The sequence below is a fragment of the Convolutriloba macropyga genome, chromosome 13 (genome assembly GCF_964194025.1).
Source record: "Convolutriloba macropyga chromosome 13, txConMacr16.3, whole genome shotgun sequence".
Taxonomy (NCBI): domain Eukaryota; kingdom Metazoa; phylum Xenacoelomorpha; order Acoela; family Convolutidae; genus Convolutriloba; species Convolutriloba macropyga.
In genome coordinates, this window is record NC_134480.1 from 21,727,623 (window position 1) to 21,746,552 (window position 18,930).

Consider the following 18,930-nt stretch of genomic DNA (forward strand, 5'->3'; position numbering starts at 1 on the left):
ATTGGTATCAACGTTTTTATCAAATAAAGCGAAATTGTTTAATTTGGATTAATTTGACTTTGATGTTACACAGCAGCTACAAAAATACTATATAGCAGATAGCAGACGAAACAAACGTGCTGGCAAAAGTTGTCTATGTTCATGCGTAGCGAGTGTCAAGATTGGTCAATAACAGTTGGTCAAGAATTCAAATCATTAGTTTGTTACAGAGATTCTTGGCAGTGGGTCCTGCGACTTGGGAAATCGTAACAGTGGATGAGAATAAACGTCGAAGTCTGGCACCTGAGCTCTGTCTCCGAATAGCACAATCTTTTGCATTCCATTTGACTGCTCTTATGCTTTGTTGACTGATGCAATGATAGCAGCTAGTAAACTCTACAATCTTGCAGATGAAGAGGGAATTGAGCGCTGCAAGCGCATTCTCACTGTTTAGATCTAAAATGATATTTCCACTTTGTGCTTTGTCCGAATTCTTCTCTAAGACTGAAAAATTGGAGCATTGAATTTATCAGAAAAGTTTATTCAAAAATTGTTTCAAATTCTAACTCCAAAATATTTGCATAACAATGGTACAATGCCAATCAACCAGTACGCTGTGCAAACCCTCCATTTGTTTTGGATCTTTTCTGCGTGTGTCCCCCGTCCCCGCCGCTCGCCCCTAATTACCAAACACGTGCCTGTTGCGTTGTAAATCATTATAAAATTTTATTGGCACATTATTAAATTAATATGCTGAAAATGTCCCACCAAGCTGAAAATGTCCCATAAATGGAAACGATCCCATAAAAATTTCTGTAAAATTAATCGTAAACATTGATTTGTGAATGTGTGGTAACCTCTTTAAAATAACTAAATTTTAATCGACATGTTTATCATAATTTTCTGTTCGTTTCAGATCAAGTTCACAGTTCTCTTTGACCTGGAGGCTCTCTTCAAAATCTTCTGTCTGTGTTATGCTGCATACATTCAAAGAGGCCTGCCAAAGTTTGAATTCTTAGTGACAGTAGGATCTACGATCAGACTCATTCTCAGGTGCTACGAGACTCAGTTCACCTAATTCCAAGAATTGAGGGTTGTCAGGCTCATCAAAGTGTCACCTGAAACGGACGAGTTTGTATTCAAGCTCAGAACTTGGTGTATTCTTTGATACTGGATACGGTTTTAATCCGTGGTCACAATTATTAAGAGAATTGCTTTACTCAGTTTATAGCCTTAATCTTTTCGCTGAGATTCCATTTCGGGATCTTTTCTGTTCCCCCCCCCTTATTAAGCTTATATTTTTACGCCCCCCCCCCGGAGCACGTGCTATTTTCTTACATAGTAACGTGATTTATAACAACATATAATTTGTAACTAGGGGCGTAAAAAACACTGGGGAGAGGGGGGACAAAACAGAATAGATTCCCACTTTGTACATTGATAATTTGAGATTGGTGTCAACGTTCTTATCAAATAAAGCGAAATTGTTTAATTTGGATGAATTTGATTTTGATGTTACACAGCAGCTACGTAAATACTATATAGCAGATAGCAGACGAAACAAACGTGCTGGCAAAACTTGTCTATGTTCATGCGTAGCAAGTGTCAAGATTGGTCAATAACAGTTGGTCAAGAATTCAAATAATTAGTTTTGTTGCAGAGATTCATGGCAGTGGGTCCCGCGACTTGGGAAATCGTAACAGTGGATGAGAATAAACGTCGAAGTCTCGCACCTGAGCTCTGTCTCCGAATAGCACAATCCTCTGCATTCCATTTGACTGCTCTTATGCCTGTCTTGGCTGATGCAATGATAGCAGCTAGTAAACACTACAATCTTGCAGATGAAGAGGGAATTGAGCGCTGCAAGCGCATTCTCACAGTTTAGATCTAAAATGATATTTCCTCTTTGTGCTTTGTCCGAATTCTTCTCTAAGGCTGAAAAATTGGAACATTGAATTTATCAGAAAAGTTTATTCAAAAATTGTTTCAAATTCTAGTTCCAAAATATTTGCATAACAATGGTACAATGCCAATCAACCAGTACGCTTTGCAATCCCTCCATTTGTATTGGATCTTTTCTCTGTGTGTCCCCGTCCCCACCGCTCGCCCCTAATTACCAAACACGTGCCTGTTACATTGCAAATCATTATAAAATTTTAGTGGCACATTATTAAATTAATATGCTGAAAATGTCCCACCAAGCTGAAAAAGTCTCATAAATGGAAAGGATCCCAAAAAAAATTCTGTAAAATTAATCGTAAACAATGATTTGTGAATGTGTGGTAACCTCTTTAAAATAACTAAATTTTAATCGTCATGTTTATCAAAATTTTCTGTTTGTTTCAGATCACGTTCACAGTTCTGTTTGACCTGGAGGCTCTCTTCAAAATCTTCTGTCTGTGTTATGCTGCATACATTCAAAGAGGCCTGCAAAAGTTTGAGTTCTTAGTGACAGTCGGATCTACGATCAGACTCATTCTCAGGTGCTACGAGACTCAGTTCACCTATTTCCAAGAATTGAGGGTTGTCAGGCTCATCAAAGTGTCACCTGAAACGGACGAGTTTGTATTCAAGGTCAGAACTTGGTGTATTCTTTGATACTGGATATGGTTTTAATCCGTGGTCACAATTATTAAGAGAATTGCTTTACTCAGTTTATAGCCTTAATCTTTTCGCTGAGATTCCATTTCGGGATCTTTTCTGTTCCCCCCTTATTAAGCTTATATTTTTACGCCCCCCCCCGGAGCACGTGCTATTTTCTTACATAGTAACGTGATTTATAACAACATATAATTTGTAACTAGGGGCGTAAAAAACACTGGGGAGAGGGGGGACAAAACAGAATAGATTCCCATTTTGTACATTTATAATTTGAGATTGGTATCAACGTTTTTATCAAATAAAGCGAAATTGTTTCATTTGGATGAATTTGACTTCGATGTTACACAGCAGCTACGTAAATACTTTATAGCAGATAGCTGGCAAAACAAACGTGCTGGCAAAACCTGTCTATGTTAATGCTTAGCAAGTGTCAAGATTGGTCAATAACAGTTGGTCAAGAATTCAAATCATTAGTTTTGTTGCAGAGATTCTTGGCAGTGGGTCCTGCGACTTGGGAAATCGTAACAGTGGATGAAAATAAACATCGAAGTCTCGCACCTGAGCTCTGTCTCCGAATAGCACAATCCTCTGTATTCCATCTGACTGCTCTTATGCCTGTCTTGACTGATGCAATGATAGCAGCTAGTAAACTCTACAATGCCAATCAACCAGTACGCTGTGCAAACCCTCCACTTGTATTGGATCTTTTCTGCGTGTGTCCCCCGTCCCCGCCGCTAGCCCCTAATTACCAAACACGTGCCTGTTGCATTGTAAATCATTATAAAATTTTAGTAGCACATTATTAAATTAATATGCTGAAAATGTCCTACCAAGCTGAAAATGTCCAATAAATGGAAAGGATCCCATAAAAACTTCTGTAAAATTAATCGTAAATACAATGATTTGTGAATGTGTGGTAACCTCTCTAAAATAACTAAATTTTAATCGTCATGTTTATCATAATTTTCTGTTTGTTTCAGATCACGTTCACAGTTCTCTTTGACCTGGAGGCTCTCTTCAAAATCTTCTGTCTGTGTTATGCTGCATTCATTCCAAGATGCCCGCAAAAGTTTGAATTCTTAGTGACAGTCGGATCTACGATCGGACTGATTCTCAGGTGCTACAAGACTCAGTTCACCTATTTCCAAGAATTGAGGGTTGTCAGGCTCATCAAAGTGTCACCTGAAACGGACGAGTTTGTATTCAAGGTCAGAACTTGGTGTATTCTTTGATACTGGATACTGTTTTAATCCGTGGTCACAATTATTAAGATAATTGCCTTACTCAATTTATAGCCTTAATCTTTTCGCCGAGATTCCATTTTGGGATCTTTTCTGTTCCCCCCCCTTATTAAGCTTATATTTTTACGCCCCCCGGGAGCACGTGCTATTTTCTTACATAGTAAAGTGATTTGTGACAACTTATAATTTGTAACTAGGGGCGTAAAAACACTGGGGAGAGGGGGGACAAAACAGAATAGATTCCCGCCTTGTACATTGATAATTTGAGATTGGTATCAACCTTTTTATCAAATATAGCGAAATTGTTTAATTTGGATGAATTTGACTTTGATGTTACACAGCAGCTACGTAAATACTATATAGCAGATAGCAGACGAAACAAACGTGCTGGCAAAATTTGTCTATGTTCATGCGTAGCAAGTGTCAAGATTGGTCAATAACAGTTGGTCAAGAATTCAAATCATTAGTTTTGTTGCAGAGATTCTTGGCAGTGGGTCCTGCGACTTGGGAAATCGTAACAGTGGATGAGAATAAACATCGAAGTCTGGCACCTGAGCTCTGTCTCCGAATAGCACAATCCTCTGCATTCCATTTGACTGCTCTTATGCCTGTCTTGACTGATGCAATGATATCAGCTAGTAAACACTACAATCTTGCAGATGATGAGGGAATTGAGCGCTGCAAGCGCATTCTCTATTCCTCACTGTTGAGATCTAAAATGATATTGCCACTTTATGCGTTGTCCGAATTCTTCTCTAAGGCTGAAAAATTGGAACCTTGAATTTATCAGAAAAGTTTATTCAAAAATTGTTTCAAATTCTAATTCCAAAATATTTGCATAACGATGGTACAATGCCAATCAACCAGTACGCTGTGCGAACCCTCCCCTTGTTTTGGATCTCTTCTGCGTGTGTCCCCCGTCCCCGCCGCTCGCCCCTAATTACCAAACACGTGCCTGTTGCATTGTAAATCATTATAAAATTTTAGTGGCACATTATTAAATTAATATGCTGAAAATGTCCCACCAAGCTGAAAATGTCCCATAAATGGAAAGGATACCATAAAAACTTCTGTAAAATTAATCGTAAGCAATGATTTGTGAATGTGTGGTAACCTTTTTAAAAATAATTAAATTTTAATCGTCATGTTTATCTTAATTTTCTGTTTGTTTCAGATCACGTTCACAGTTCTCTTTGACCTGGAGGCTCTCTTCAAAATCTTCTGTCTGTGTTATGCTGCATACATTCAAAGAGGCCTGCAAAAGTTTGAATCCTTAGTGACAGTCGGATCTACGATCAGACTGATTCTCAGGTGCTACGAGACTCAGTTCACCTATTTCCAAGAATTGAGGGTTGTCAGGCTCATAAAAGTGTCACCTGAAACGAACGAGTTTGTATTCAAGGTCAGAACTTGTTGTATTCTTTGATACTGGATGCGGTTTAATCCGTGGTCACAATTATTAAGAGAATTGCCTTACTCAGTTTATAACCTTAATCTTTTCGCTGAGATTCCATTTTGGGATCTTTTCTAATTCCCCCTCCCTTATTAAGCTTATATTTTTACGCCCCCCGGAGCACGTGCTATTATCTTACATAGTAACGTGATTTATAACAACATATAATTTGTAACTAGGGGTGTAAAAAACACTGGGGAGAGGGGGGACAAAACAGAATAGATTCCCACTTTGTACATTGATAATTTGAGATTGGTATCAACGTTTTTATCAAATAAAGCGAAATTGTTTAATTTGGATGAACTTGACTTTGATGTTACACAGCAGCTACGTAAATACTATATAGCAGATAGCAGACGAAGCAAAGGTTCTGGCAAAACTGGTCTATGTTCATGCGTAGCAAGTGTCAAGATTGGTCAATAACAGTTGGTCAAGAATTCATATCATTAGTTTTGTTGCAGAGATTCTTGGAAGTGGGTCCTGCGACTTGGCAAATCGTAACAGTAGATGAGAATAAACGTCGAAGTCTGGCAACTGAGCTCTGTGTCCGACTAGCACAATCCTCTGCATTCCATTTGACTGTTCTTATGCCTGTGTTGACTGATGCAATGAAAGCATCTAGTAAACAGTACAATCTTGCAGATGATGAGGGAATTGAGCACTTTAAGCGCATTATCTATTCCTCACAGTTGAGATCTAAAATGATATTGCCACTTTATGCTTTGTCCGAATTCTTCTCTAAGGCTGAAAAAATGGAACATTGTATTTATCAGAAAAGTTTATTCAAAATTTGTTTCAAATTCTAATTCCAAAATATTTGTATAACGATCTGGTACAATGCCAATCAACCAGTACGCTATGCAAACCCTCCCCTTGTATTGGATCTTTTCTGCGTGTGTCCCCCGTCCCCGCTGCTCGCCCCTAATTACCAAACACGTGCCTATTGCATTGTAAATCAACATAAAATTTTAGTGGCACATTATTAAATTAATATGCTGAAAATATCCCACCAAGCTGAAAATGTCCCATAAATGGAAAGGATCCCATAAAAACTTCTGTAAAAGTAATCGTAAACGATGATTTTTGAATGTGTGGTGACATCTTGAAAATAACTAAATTTTAATCGTCTTGTTTATCATTCTTTTCTGTTTGTTTCAGATCACTTTCACAGTTCTCTTTGACCTGGAGGCTCTCTTCAAAATCTTCTATCTAGGTATTGCTGCATACATTAAAAGAGGCCTGCAAATTTTGAATTCTTAGTGACAGTCGGATCTTCGATCAGACTCATTCTCAGGTGCTACGAGACTCAGTTCATCTATTTCCAAGAATTGAGGGTTGTCAGGCTCATCAAAATGTCACCTGTAACGGACGAGTTTGCATTCAAGGTCAGAACTTGGTGTATGCTTTGATACTGGACACGGTTTTAATCCATGGTCACAATTATTAAGAGAATTGCCTTACTCAGTTTATAGCCTTAATCTTTTCGCTGAGATTCCATTTTGGGATCTTTTCTGTTTCCCCCACTTATTAAGCTTATTTTTTTACGCCCCCCCCCCCCCGAAGCACGTGCTATTTTCTTACATAGTAACGTGATTTAAAACAACATATAATTTGTAACTAGGGGCGTAAAAAACACTGGGGAGAGGGGGGACAAAGCAGAATAGATTCCCATTTTGTACATTGATAATTTGAGATTGGTATCAACGTTTTTATCAAATAAAGCGAAATTGTTTTATTTGGATGAATCTGACTTCGACGTTACACAGCAGCTACGTAAATACTATATAGCTGATAGCTGCCAAAACAAACGTGCTGGCAAAACTTGTCTATGTTAATGCTTAGCAAGTGTCAAGATTGGTCAATAACAGTTGGTCAAGAATTCAAATCATTAGTTTTGTTGCAGAGATTCTTGGCAGTGGGTCCTGCGACTTGGGAAATCGTAACAGTGGATGAGAGTATACGTCGAAGTCTGGCAACTGAGCTCTGTCTCCGAATAGCACAATCCTCTGCATTTCATTTGACTGTTCTTATGCCTGTGTTGACTGATGCAATGATAGCAGCTAGTAAACACTACAATCTTGCAGATGAAGAGGGAATTGAGCGCTGCAAGCGCATTCTCTATATTCACAGTTGAGATCTAAAATGATATTGCCACTTTATGCTTTGTCCGAATTCTTCTCTAAGGCTGAAAAATTGGAACTTTGAATTTATCAGAAAAGTTTATTCAAAAATTGTTTCAAATTCTAATTCCAAAAAAATTTTATAAGAACTGGTACAATGCCAATCACACAGTACGCTTTGCAAACCCTCCCCTTGTATTGGATCTTTTCTGCGTGTGTCCCCCGTCCCCGCCGCTTGGCCCTAATTATCAAACACGTGCCTATTGCATTGTAAATCATTTTAAAGTTTTAGTGGCACATTGTTAAATTATTATGCTGAAAATATCCCACCAAGCTGAAAATGTCCCACAAATGGAAAGGATCCCATACAAACTTCTGTAAAAGTAATCGTAAACAATGATTTTTGAATGTGTGGTAACATCTTTAAAATAACTAAATTTTAATCGTCATGTTTATCATACTTTTCTGTTTGTTTCAGATCACGTTCACAGTTCTCTTTGACCTGGAGGCTCTCTTCAAAATCTTCTATCTGTGTTATGCTGCATACATTCAAAGAAGCCTGCAAAAGTTTGAATTCTCAGGTGCTACGAGACTCAGTTCATCTAATTCCAAGAATTGAGGGTTGTCAGGCTCATCAAAATGTCACCTGTAACGGACGAGTATGTATTCAAGGTCAGAACTTGTTGTACGTTTTGATACTGGACATGGTTTTAATCCATGGTCACAATTATTAAGAGAATTGCCTTACTCAGTTTATAGCCTTAATCTTTTCGCTGAGATTCCATTTTGGGATCTTTTCTGTTTCCCCCACTTATTAAGCTTATATTTTTACGCCCCCCCCCCCCCCGGAGCACATGCTATTTTCTTACATAGTAACGTGATTTATAACAACATATAATTTGTAACTAGGGGCGTAAAAACACTGGGGAGAGGGGGGACAAAACAGAATAGATTCCCATTTTGTATATTGATAATTTGAGATTGGTATCAACGTTTTTATCAATTAAAGTGAAATTGTTTAATTTGGATGAATTTGACTTCGATGTCACACAGCAGCTACGTAAATACTTTATAGCAGATAGCTGGCAAAACAAACGTACTGGCAAAACTTGTCTATGTTCATGCTTAGCAAGTGTCCGACCAATGAATGAGAAAACGTTGGAAGATATAATGCCATCCAGGTCAAATGTCCTCCCTAATATCCTCCCATTTTGTTGTAACAGTGGGGGGGGGATTCGTCCGTGTGGGGTAAAATGATGTAAGAGTGTGGGGGTAATTTGATCAGAGGGGTTAAAATGATATAAGAGTTGGGTCGCAATGGTAGGACTTTTTAGAAATTACCCCTGAATAGAATTGCCATGTAAGAGTGGGCTGCAATGGGCTGCAATGGGAGGACTTTTCAGGAATTAGCCCCTGACTGAAATCGCCATGTAAGAGTGGGCTGCAATGGGTAAAATGCTGTAAGAGTGAGGGGGTAATTTGTACAGAGAGGGTAAAATGATGTAAGAGTTGGGCTGCCAAGGGAGGTAAAATGGTGTGAGAGTGAGGGGGTAAATTGTTCAGAGGGGGTAAAATGATGTAAGAGTTGGGCTGCCAAGGGGGTTAAAATGGTGTAAGAGTGAGGGGTTAATTTGTTCAGAGGTGGTAAAATGATGTAAGAGTTGGGCTGCCAAGGGAGGTAAAATGGTGTGAGAGTGAGGGGGTAATTTGTTCAGAGGGGGTAAAATGATGTAAGAGTTGGGCTGCCAAGGGGGTTAAAATGGTGTAAGAGTGAGGGGTTAATTTGTTCAGAGGTGGTAAAATGATGTAAGAGTTGGGCTGCCAAGGGAGGTAAAATGGTGTGAGAGTGAGGGGGTAATTTGTTCAGAGGGTGTAAAATGATGTAATAGCTGGGCTGCCAAGGGGTTGAAATGGTGTAAGAGTGAGGGGGTGATTTGTTCAGAGGGGGTTAAATGGTGTATGAGTTGGACTGCCAAGGGGGGAAAATGGTGTAGGAGTGAGGGGGTAATTTGTTCAGAGGGGGTAAAATGGTGTAATAGCTGGGCTGCCAAGTGGGGTAAAATGGTGTAAGAATGAGGGGGTAATTTGTTCAGAGGGTGTAAAATGATGTAAGAGTTGGGCTGCCAAGGGGGTAAAATGGTGTAAGAGTGAGGGGGTAATTTGTGCAGAGGGGGTAAAATGGTGTAAGAGTTGGGCTGGCAAGGGGTTAAAATGCGACTTGGGAAATCGTAACAGTGGATGAGAATATACGTCGAAGTCTGGCAACTGAGCTCTGTCTCCGAATAGCACAATCCTCTGCATTCCATTTGACTGTTCTTATGCCTGTGTTGACTGATGCAATGATAGCAGCTAGTAAACACTACAACCTTGCAGATGAAGAGGGAATTGAGCGCTGCAAGCGCATTCTCTATTCCTCACAGTTGAGATCTAAAATGATATTGCCACTTTATGCTTTGTCCGAATTCTTCTCTAAGGCTGAAAAATTGGAACTTTGAATTTATCAGAAAAGTTTATTCAAAAATTGTTTCAAATTCTAATTCCAAAATATTTTTATAACGAACTGGTACAATGCCAATCAACCAGTACGCTTTGCAAACCCTCCCCTTGTATTGGATCTTTTCTGCGTGTGTTCCCCGTCCCCGCCGCTTGGCCCTAATTATCAAACACGTGCCTATTGCATTGTAAATCATTTTAAAATTTTAGTGGCACATTATTAAATTAATATGCTGAAAATATCCCACCAAGCTGAAAATGTCCCACAAATGGAAAGGATCCCATACAAACTTCTGTAAAAGTAATCGTAAACAATGATTTTTGAATGTGTGGTAACATCTTTAAAATAACTAAATTTTAATCGTCATGTTTATCATACTTTTCTGTTTGTTTCAGATCACGTTCACAGTTCTCTTTGACCTGGAGGCTCTCTTCAAAATCTTCTATCTGTGTTATGCTGCATACATTCAAAGAAGCCTGCAAAAGTTTGAATTCTCAGGTGCAACGAGACTCAGTTCATCTATTTCCAAGAATTGAGGGTTGTCAGGCTCATCAAAATGTCACCTGTAACGGACGAGTATGTATTCAAGGTCAGAACTTGTTGTACGTTTTGATACTGGACATGGTTTTAATCCATGGTCACAATTATTAAGAGAATTGCCTTACTCAGTTTATAGCCTTAATCTTTTCGCTGAGATTCCATTTTGGGATCTTTTCTGTTTCCCCCACTTATTAAGCTTATATTTTTACGCCCCCCCCCCCCCCCCGGAGCACATGCTATTTTCTTACATAGTAACGTGATTTATAACAACATATAATTTGTAACTAGGGGCGTAAAAACACTGGGGAGAGGGGGGACAAAACAGAATAGATTCCCATTTTGTATATTGATAATTTGAGATTGGTATCAACGTTTTTATCAATTAAAGTGAAATTGTTTAATTTGGATGAATTTGACTTCGATGTCACACAGCAGCTACGTAAATACTTTATAGCAGATAGCTGGCAAAACAAACGTACTGGCAAAACTTGTCTATGTTCATGCTTAGCAAGTGTCCGACCAATGAATGAGAAAACGTTGGAAGATATAATGCCATCCAGGTCAAATGTCCTCCCTAATATCCTCCCATTTTGTTGTAAGAGTGGGGGGATTCGTCCGTGTGGGGTAAAATGATGTAAGAGTGTGGGGGTAATTTGATCAGAGGGGGTAAAATGATATAAGAGTTGGGTCGCAATGGTAGGACTTTTGAGGAATTACCCCTGACTTAATTTGCCATGTAGGAGTGGGCTGCAATGGGTTACAGTGGGAGGACTTTTGAGAAATTACCCCTGACTGAAATCGCTTGTAAGAGTGGGCTGCAATGGGCTGCAATGGAAGGAGTTTTCAGGAATTACGCCTCTGACTGAAATTGCCATGTAAGAGTGGGTTGCAATGGGTTGCAATGGGAGGACTTTTTAGAAATTACCCCCTGAATAGAATTGCCATGTAAGAGTGGGCTGCAATGGGCTGCAATGGGAGGAATTTTCAGGAATTAGCCCCTGACTGAAATCGCCATGTAAGAGTGGGCTGCAATGGGTAAAATGCTGTAAGAGTGAGGGGGTAATTTGTACAGAGGGGGTAAAATGATGTAAGAGTTGGGCTGCCAAGGGAGGTAAAATGGTGTGAGAGTGAGGGGGTAATTTGTTCAGAGGGGGTAAAATGATGTAAGAGTTGGGCTGCCAAGGGGGTTAAAATGGTGTAAGAGTGAGGGGTTATTTTGTTCAGAGGTGGTAAAATGATGTAAGAGTTGGGCTGCCAAGGGAGGTAAAATGGTGTGAGAGTGAGGGGGTAATTTGTTCAGAGGGGGTAAAATGATGTAAGAGTTGGGCTGCCAAGGGGGTTAAAATGGTGTAAGAGTGAGAGGTTAATTTGTTCAGAGGTGGTAAAATGATGTAAGAGTTGGGCTGCCAAGGGAGGTAAAATGGTGTGAGAGTGAGGGGGTAATTTGTTCAGAGGGTGTAAAATGATGTAATAGCTGGGCTGCCAAGGGGTTGAAATGGTGTAAGAGTGAGGGGGTGATTTGTTCAGAGGGGGTAAAATGGTGTAATAGCTGGGCTGCCAAGTGGGTTGAAATGGTGTAAGAGTGAGGGGGTGATTTGTTCAGAGGGGGTAAAATGGTGTAATAGCTGGGCTGCCAAGTGGGGTAAAATGGTGTAAGAATGAGGGGGTAATTTGTTCAGAGGGTGTAAAATGATGTAAGAGTTGGGCTGCCAAGGGGGTAAAATGGTGTAAGAGTGAGGGGGTAATTTGTGCAGAGGGGGTAAAATGGTGTAAGAGTTGGGCTGGCAAGGGGTTAAAATGGTTTAAGAGTTAAGGGGTTATTTGTTCTGAGGGGGTAAAATGATGTAAGAGTGAGGGGGTAATTTGTTGAGAGGGGGCTTTTCTAACAAGTATTATTCATATATACAGACTGTCAAGAATTGGACAAGCATTGATGGTCTGGAGGTTAAGTCGACGCAGCTGAGGGTACAGAGGTTGTGGGTTCAAGACTGGCAGTCTTCAGGTATGGGCGCTAAAATAATGTAAGATTGAGGGGGTAAAATGATGTAAGAGTTGGGTTGCCAAGGGGGTAAAATGATGTAAGAGTAGGGCTGCAATGGGAGGATTTTTTAGGAAAATGCAGCTCAAAATTCTTACTTTTGTTTGGGCTGCATGGGGCTTCCAAGCGGGGTAAAATGGTGTAAGAGTGATGGGGTAAAAGAAAAATTAACCCCCCACTTTTACATCTTTTTGGGCTGTATTGGGCTTCCAAGGGGGTAAAGTGGTGTAAGAGTGAGGGGGTATTGGAGAAATTACGCCCGAACTCTTACATCGTATTACCCCACTTGACAGACCAAAAAGATGTAAGAGTGGGGGTTAATTTGTTTTTCACCCCCTCACTCTTATACCACTTTACCCCCTTGGAAGCCCAATGCAGCCCAAAAAGATGTAAGAGTTTTGAGCTGCATTTTCCTAAAAAAATCCTCCCATTGCAACCCCACTCTTACTTCATTTTGAGCGGAAAAATTCAACCCGGGCATTACTTACAGTGCTTCACTTATTCGTTTGTGTTGTAGGTCTTTGTTCCCACTATGAAGCTGGGCACTCTGATCATGTTCACAATGAGCACCCTCATCCTCACTTCTGCTCTGTCTGCAACTGTTCTGTCATATTGACGACCTGAAACACTTCGAAAACTTTGTACAGGCCAGTCTAGTTGAAGTCACTACCCCTGAAGCATTTTTCCGGCGTCTGTACTTGGAATTTTTTGAAGTCTCTTCTGAAATTTAATTACGACGAATGGCGATCGAGCGATTTTATGCTTAATTTTATTGCATTTTAATTGCGGACTGTGCAGCTCTGGGAGATTTAGCAGACTCTTAGTCTATGGTTCACCCAAGCGGCTATGCAGGCAAAAATCAAGCCCTCCCTACTTCCTAAGCTGGAGCTGACTACAACCAAAGCTCGACGCTTGTTAGTCGTTTAAATGCAACTCGTATGAAGATAGTTTTCAATTTGAAATTGATCAGAAAGAGACCAAATTGCGCGTGATTTCTTCATTCTAGGCAACGTTTTAGCTTTGAACAATGTGTTTGTTTCAGCCGTTCATGGCATTGTTTCAAATTTTGACGCAGGAGGGGTGGGTAGAGGTGATTGATACCACTATGTGCAAGAGTGGGCTGTCTACTTTGTATTCTACCATCTATTCGCAACTCTCATCGTCCTTTGCTTATTCGTAGCTGTGAGTTCTTTTTGGTGTACTGTGTACTTTGTCTGAATTGTATTATTTCCTGATCAGAGCAATTCGCAGATCAAGATCAAATCTAATTTTGTAATTTAGAAAAGTTTGGGAGTCAACTGCATGATGTTGGTCTTTCGTATTAATAGCGCTAAGCGAAAGCGGCTATTATTGGGGACATCGTGGTTTTTCTTTTAATTCGTCGTCTCAATCGATGATTCTTGTTACCTGAGTTCTTGAAATTGACTTTTTCACTTTCAGCTATTTCTACTGCATTGCAGTTAAAATTTGTGTGCGTGACGTCATTGGTTCTGCTTTTAAGTCAATTGCCTGACTCACCTCACTAAAAAATTTACTAGTAAAAGATCAATAGTGCGCATCTAAGTAGTGCCAAACGTATATGCCCTACATCTTGAGTATAAGAGTCTTGAGTTTTTGATTTCGAATATTAATTTCAGAAAAACTCTATAAGGGCTTGTTCGTTATAGAGCGTATATGTCTCTTAAAAATGACAGTCCGAAATAACCAAAAAAAGTCTGTTGGTCTATTAAAGGACTGGTGGTCAATCTGTGTATCTTATTTCTTTGGTTGTTTCATTTCATGGAAGGCCACAAGCGTCTATCACGGCTATTTTCCGGCCGCTTCAAAGAATTTTTACAATTCAAATAATTTGAATTGTATTTGGGCGTTGTATAATTTTATTAATAGACGCGATGCGATAGCGGCTATTATTGGGGATATCGCGGTTTTTTACAATTCAAAAACTTTGAATTGTATGGTGGCGCTGTCTTTTTTATGATCTGTTCACACAGTTTCATGAGTTTTAAAAATAAACTGGAGTAGTAATTTTGGCCACGCCGAAGCAGGAAGTGGAGCGAAAAAGCAAATGGTTTCGCGGCATGAGTTTTTTTTTTCACTCTAATTTTAAAGTAGAGTAAGAAAACGGTGTGAAACCGAAATTCGCATTCTCGTTGGTGGTTTTTTGTTCACATGCTGCAATTTCACTTTGATTTTTTACTGCTTTTAATTTTTTCAGATCAGATGTTTTTTTTCTAAATGGTTTTCCCATTCCATTCATGGTTCGTTCTAGGCCTATTTATTGTTTGAACCAATTTTTTCTTTCTCATAAGTGGTTTTTTCAGTTTGATTCAGTTTGATTCAGTTAGTGGTTTTTTGACATTGATTTTCAGTTTTTTTTTAAATTTTGTATTTGATTTTATTGGAAAATGTTTTTGTCAATGCACTCTCAGTCCGTTCTTGGTAAAATTTTTGTTTAGTCAATGAAAATTGTTTTGAAGTTTACGTCAGAACTTGTCCGGCTACATTTTTGAACTCGTTGTCTCTATCGATGATAATTACAACCTGATTTCCTAGAATTGAGTTTTTCATTGACTTCAGTGACTTCTACTGCTTCGCAGTTTTAAAATTGGTGTTTGTGACGTCCTTGCTTTTATGTCAATTACGTGACTTGCCTCACTCAACAAAATGACTTTTGAACTCACTTATGGATTGTTAAATTCTTTGAACATTTACTAGTAAAAGATCAAAAGTGTGCAATTAGGTAGTGTCAAACATTTATGCCCTAATTCTTGAGTGTTAGACTTGAGTTTTTGATTTCAAATATCAATTTTGAAAGAACTCTTAAGGTTTTTTCCTTATAGACCGCATGTGTCATAGAATTGACAGTCCAAACCCAATCCAAAGGGTCTAGTGGTCTGTTAAATGACTGATGGTTGATCTGTCTATATTATTTCATTAGCTGTTTCAGTTCAGGGAAGGCAACAAGCGTCTATCGCGGCTATTTTTCAGCAACCTGCTGGCTATTTTTAAAGATGGAGTGTGATGAAGAAGTTAATTTCCCCACTTCTCACCCTCACCCCGCCCCGCTCACACGCATACCCTATTGCTTACTGGTCGTCTTACAGCCATTCGCCCGACGATGTTTGGTGGTTTCACGCTTTTTGGTGAAAATATATTTTTGCTATAACGGTAATATTAAGCTTGTTTTAAAACCGCTTTAAACTTTTGCAAAAATAAGAAAACAACTCTCAGACAAATTTGAACGTTTCTGATCTTTTGTATCTCATTTTTGAGTAGTTGAGCGCTTTTTGGGCGACTTTTTTTGCTATATTGCATTTATTGGAGTTTATGATTAAAATTATAGGTAACAGGCATTCAAAACTACCGATTGATTGAAGTTTTGGTACAGAGGAGTTGGTACAAAAGACGTTTGTAGCAATTTTATTAGTCCTGTTGGTCTTTGGTTTAAAGGAAATTTTTGCTTGACCAGTTTTTTCGTCTGACCCATTTGACTTTTCGTCATTAAAAACAAGATAAACGGTTAGCACGCAGGCTTTAAGTTTATTTAGAAACCTTTAGCCGCATTTAGTAGTCCTTAAAGTGGTCAGTGTGGTGGTAAAGCTACTAGTAAGGTCGGCTTCTAAGGTTTAAAGGTCAATTTTAGGAGCTTTTGAATGCTGCAATTTGTCGGGTTTTTTTCGTCATTTTTTAAATATATTGTTAGAGCAGTCTAAATTTTAGGCTGGTTAAAATTGATAAAGGCCTCTTACAAGACATAGGCACTTTCTTAATCAGTTTTAAGAGCTATATTTTTTGGTACACCAAACAAAAAGATGCAAGTTTATACCAGGTTTTCACCATTTTTTTCAGGTTTTTTGAAAAACATTTGTCATTTTTTGAATTTTTTTGGGCCTATATGTCAAGGAACTTCCTCCAGATTTTAATAAAAGATATCTTCATAATTTCTAGTGGCAATAGAATAGTTGGCATCATTTGAAGATCACAATTATAACAATTTTTTCTGAAACTTGCATTTTCTTAGAGTTTTTTCGAAACTGTTTGTCATTTCTTAGCTTTCTTCAGCCTCAAAGGCCTAAGAACCTCATCTAGGGTGTGGTAATGGCAAGAAACTTAGCATTTTTCTACAAAATTTGCAATTTCTTCCATTTTTTCTTTTGAAATTTTTGGTCATGATTCAGGATTTTTTCGGCCTCAGTGGTCTGAAATCCTCCTTTAGGGTTTTGATAATAAGTTACTTTTTAATTTGTCGTTTTTTACTCTTCTCGAGACTCAAAAGCCAAGGAACCTCCTTTAGGGTTTGATTTTAGGTTACTCCATATTTTCTAGAAGTAAATGAAAACTTTTCAATATCTTAACATCACGATTTTCTGCATTTTTTTGACAAAACTTGCAATTTTTCAATCTCTTTTGACATCTTTTGTCATTCTTCAGGTATTTTCAGCCTGAGGGGTTCAAAAAACTTTTTAGGGTCTTGTAATGAGCAATGCAAAATATTTTATTCCAAAGATCATTTTTTTGTTTTTATTAACAAAAGATTTAGCAATTTTTTATAGAGCTCGCAATTTTGTTCATTTTTTGGTTTTTAGGTCAATTTTCACGTTTTTTACAGTGTCAGGAGCCATAAACTTCCTCTAGGCTTTTATAATAGGTTGCTGCTTAGTTTCTAGATTCAATGGAATGTTTTTCAGGATTTCATCATCATGAAATTAAGAATTTCATTGAGAAAATAATTGCAATTTTTTCAAACTTCTTGAATAATTTTAATTGTTTTCATTACCAGGGTACCAGAGGCTCATGGATCTCCTATAAGTTTTGATAATAGGCTGTTGCATAGTTTCTAGAGCTGTTGGAAGTGTTATTTATATTTTAATTAATCGAGTTTTAGCAATGTTTTGATAAAACTCAATTTTTTTCAAATTTTTGGAAAATTATTATCATGTTCCAAGTTTTTGGATTTTTAGGAGCCAGTGAAACAGTTTAAGGCTTGTAATATGTATACTGGATAGTCTCTTGAGACGTTGAGATGGTTCTGAACATATTATTATCACAAAATTTAGCAAGATTTCGTTAAAATTTGCATTTGTTTTTAAAATTTGTGAATACTTTTTCCTTTTCTGTGTTTAGCGATCCTTAACGGCCAACGAAAATTTTAAAGTCCTGCAGATGGGTTACATCACAGAACTCCAGAGACAAGAATTAGTTTTGAACATTTTCTCTGTAAAATCTGGAAGCTTTTCTTTTAAGTTTTGCAATATTTTGCAATTTTTTATTAAATCAGTTTTTTTAATCGTTTACTAACAAGTTTGGAAAACTAAAAAGTTCAGAGTCGAGTCAAGCTAAAGCCATTCTCACTAAACCGTGGCGAGCTGCTGATGAAACCAACCGCTCGCCGGTCGTTTGAGAGCAATTCGCCCAACGTTAGTCCGTTGTTTTTTACAGCCTGATAAAAGAAAATTTTAGCCATTAAAAAATAAATATATATACCATTAGGAGGAGTAGAAATAGTTATTATCGACTGCCATATCATAGTTTTGAACACTATTTTCAATTCGAAAGCCGTAAATTGCCTTAATTTTGCAATTATCAGTTTTTTGTTTGGTTTATTTACTAACAAGTCTAGAAAACTAAAAGAAGCAGAGTCGAATCTCATCACGAAAAATAATTCTAGATCTCGCTTTCTCTCTTCCTGACCATTGAGGTTTCCTTCCTTCTCTTGTTCGTGTTTTAACTCTCTCACACACTTTCTCTCTCACTCACTCACTCTCTCTCTCTCTCTCTCTCTCTCTTTCTATAGCTCTTTTGTTGATGCCGCACTTCAGCTGGTGTTATGTGGCGTGATGTCAACATCTATTACCATCATTGACACTGAGATAAAATAAAAAAAATTATCACACATGAATTAACTAGCATTTTTTAGGAACATATTGTTAATTGCTCTCAAACGAAATTTGTAGCAGTTATATTAATCCCGTTGGCATTTTTCACGCAATTTTTTGCTTGGCCAATTTTTTTCTCTGGGCCATTAGTCTGTTTGTGCTCAGAAACGGGATGAAGAGTTTGCGCTCAATGGAGACTAAATTCGCTTAGAGCCCTTCAGCTCACTAGTCTCCATGCGATTCAGAGAATTTTTTTCGGAGACTTAAATTTATAGTGTGAAGGGCGGTTCTTAGAAATTGATCCACCCACATCATTCCAGCCCCACCCCCGCTCCTACATCAATTGCCAATCCCCAACCTTGCACATCGTTCAGGCCGCAAGGAACGCGAAGCAGCCCAAGCTCCCCTTCCCAGAGTTGCGCCCCAGGATGAGCTCACCTCACGCCCCCTAAAATAATCTAATGCTAACCTCACTAAACTGTGGACAGTTACTGACGGAGCTCACCGCTCTCCGGTTGCTTGAGAGCCATGAGCCCGACGTCAGTCGGTTTTGACTTCATTTTTGTGTATCGTTTTTTTCTAAATGAT

The 18,930-nt window shown here is 38.5% G+C and overlaps 1 protein-coding gene and 1 long non-coding RNA gene across 2 annotated transcripts in view; one reads left to right on the forward strand and one right to left on the reverse strand.

Annotated features, from left to right (window-relative positions):
* LOC142351790 (protein cornichon homolog 1-like) overlaps window positions 1–18,930 on the forward strand; it is a 460,935-nt gene that overhangs the window by 169,071 nt on the left and 272,934 nt on the right. The window lies entirely within an intron of this gene.
* LOC142351589 (uncharacterized) overlaps window positions 10,141–18,930 on the reverse strand; it is a 30,490-nt gene continuing 21,700 nt past the window's right edge. The window contains exons 2-3 of the long non-coding RNA XR_012760969.1: window positions 12,955–13,086; window positions 10,141–10,451 (exon numbers count right to left, since the gene is read on the reverse strand). This is a non-coding gene — a long non-coding RNA (uncharacterized LOC142351589). The remainder of the gene's footprint in view (window positions 10,452–12,954; window positions 13,087–18,930) is intronic.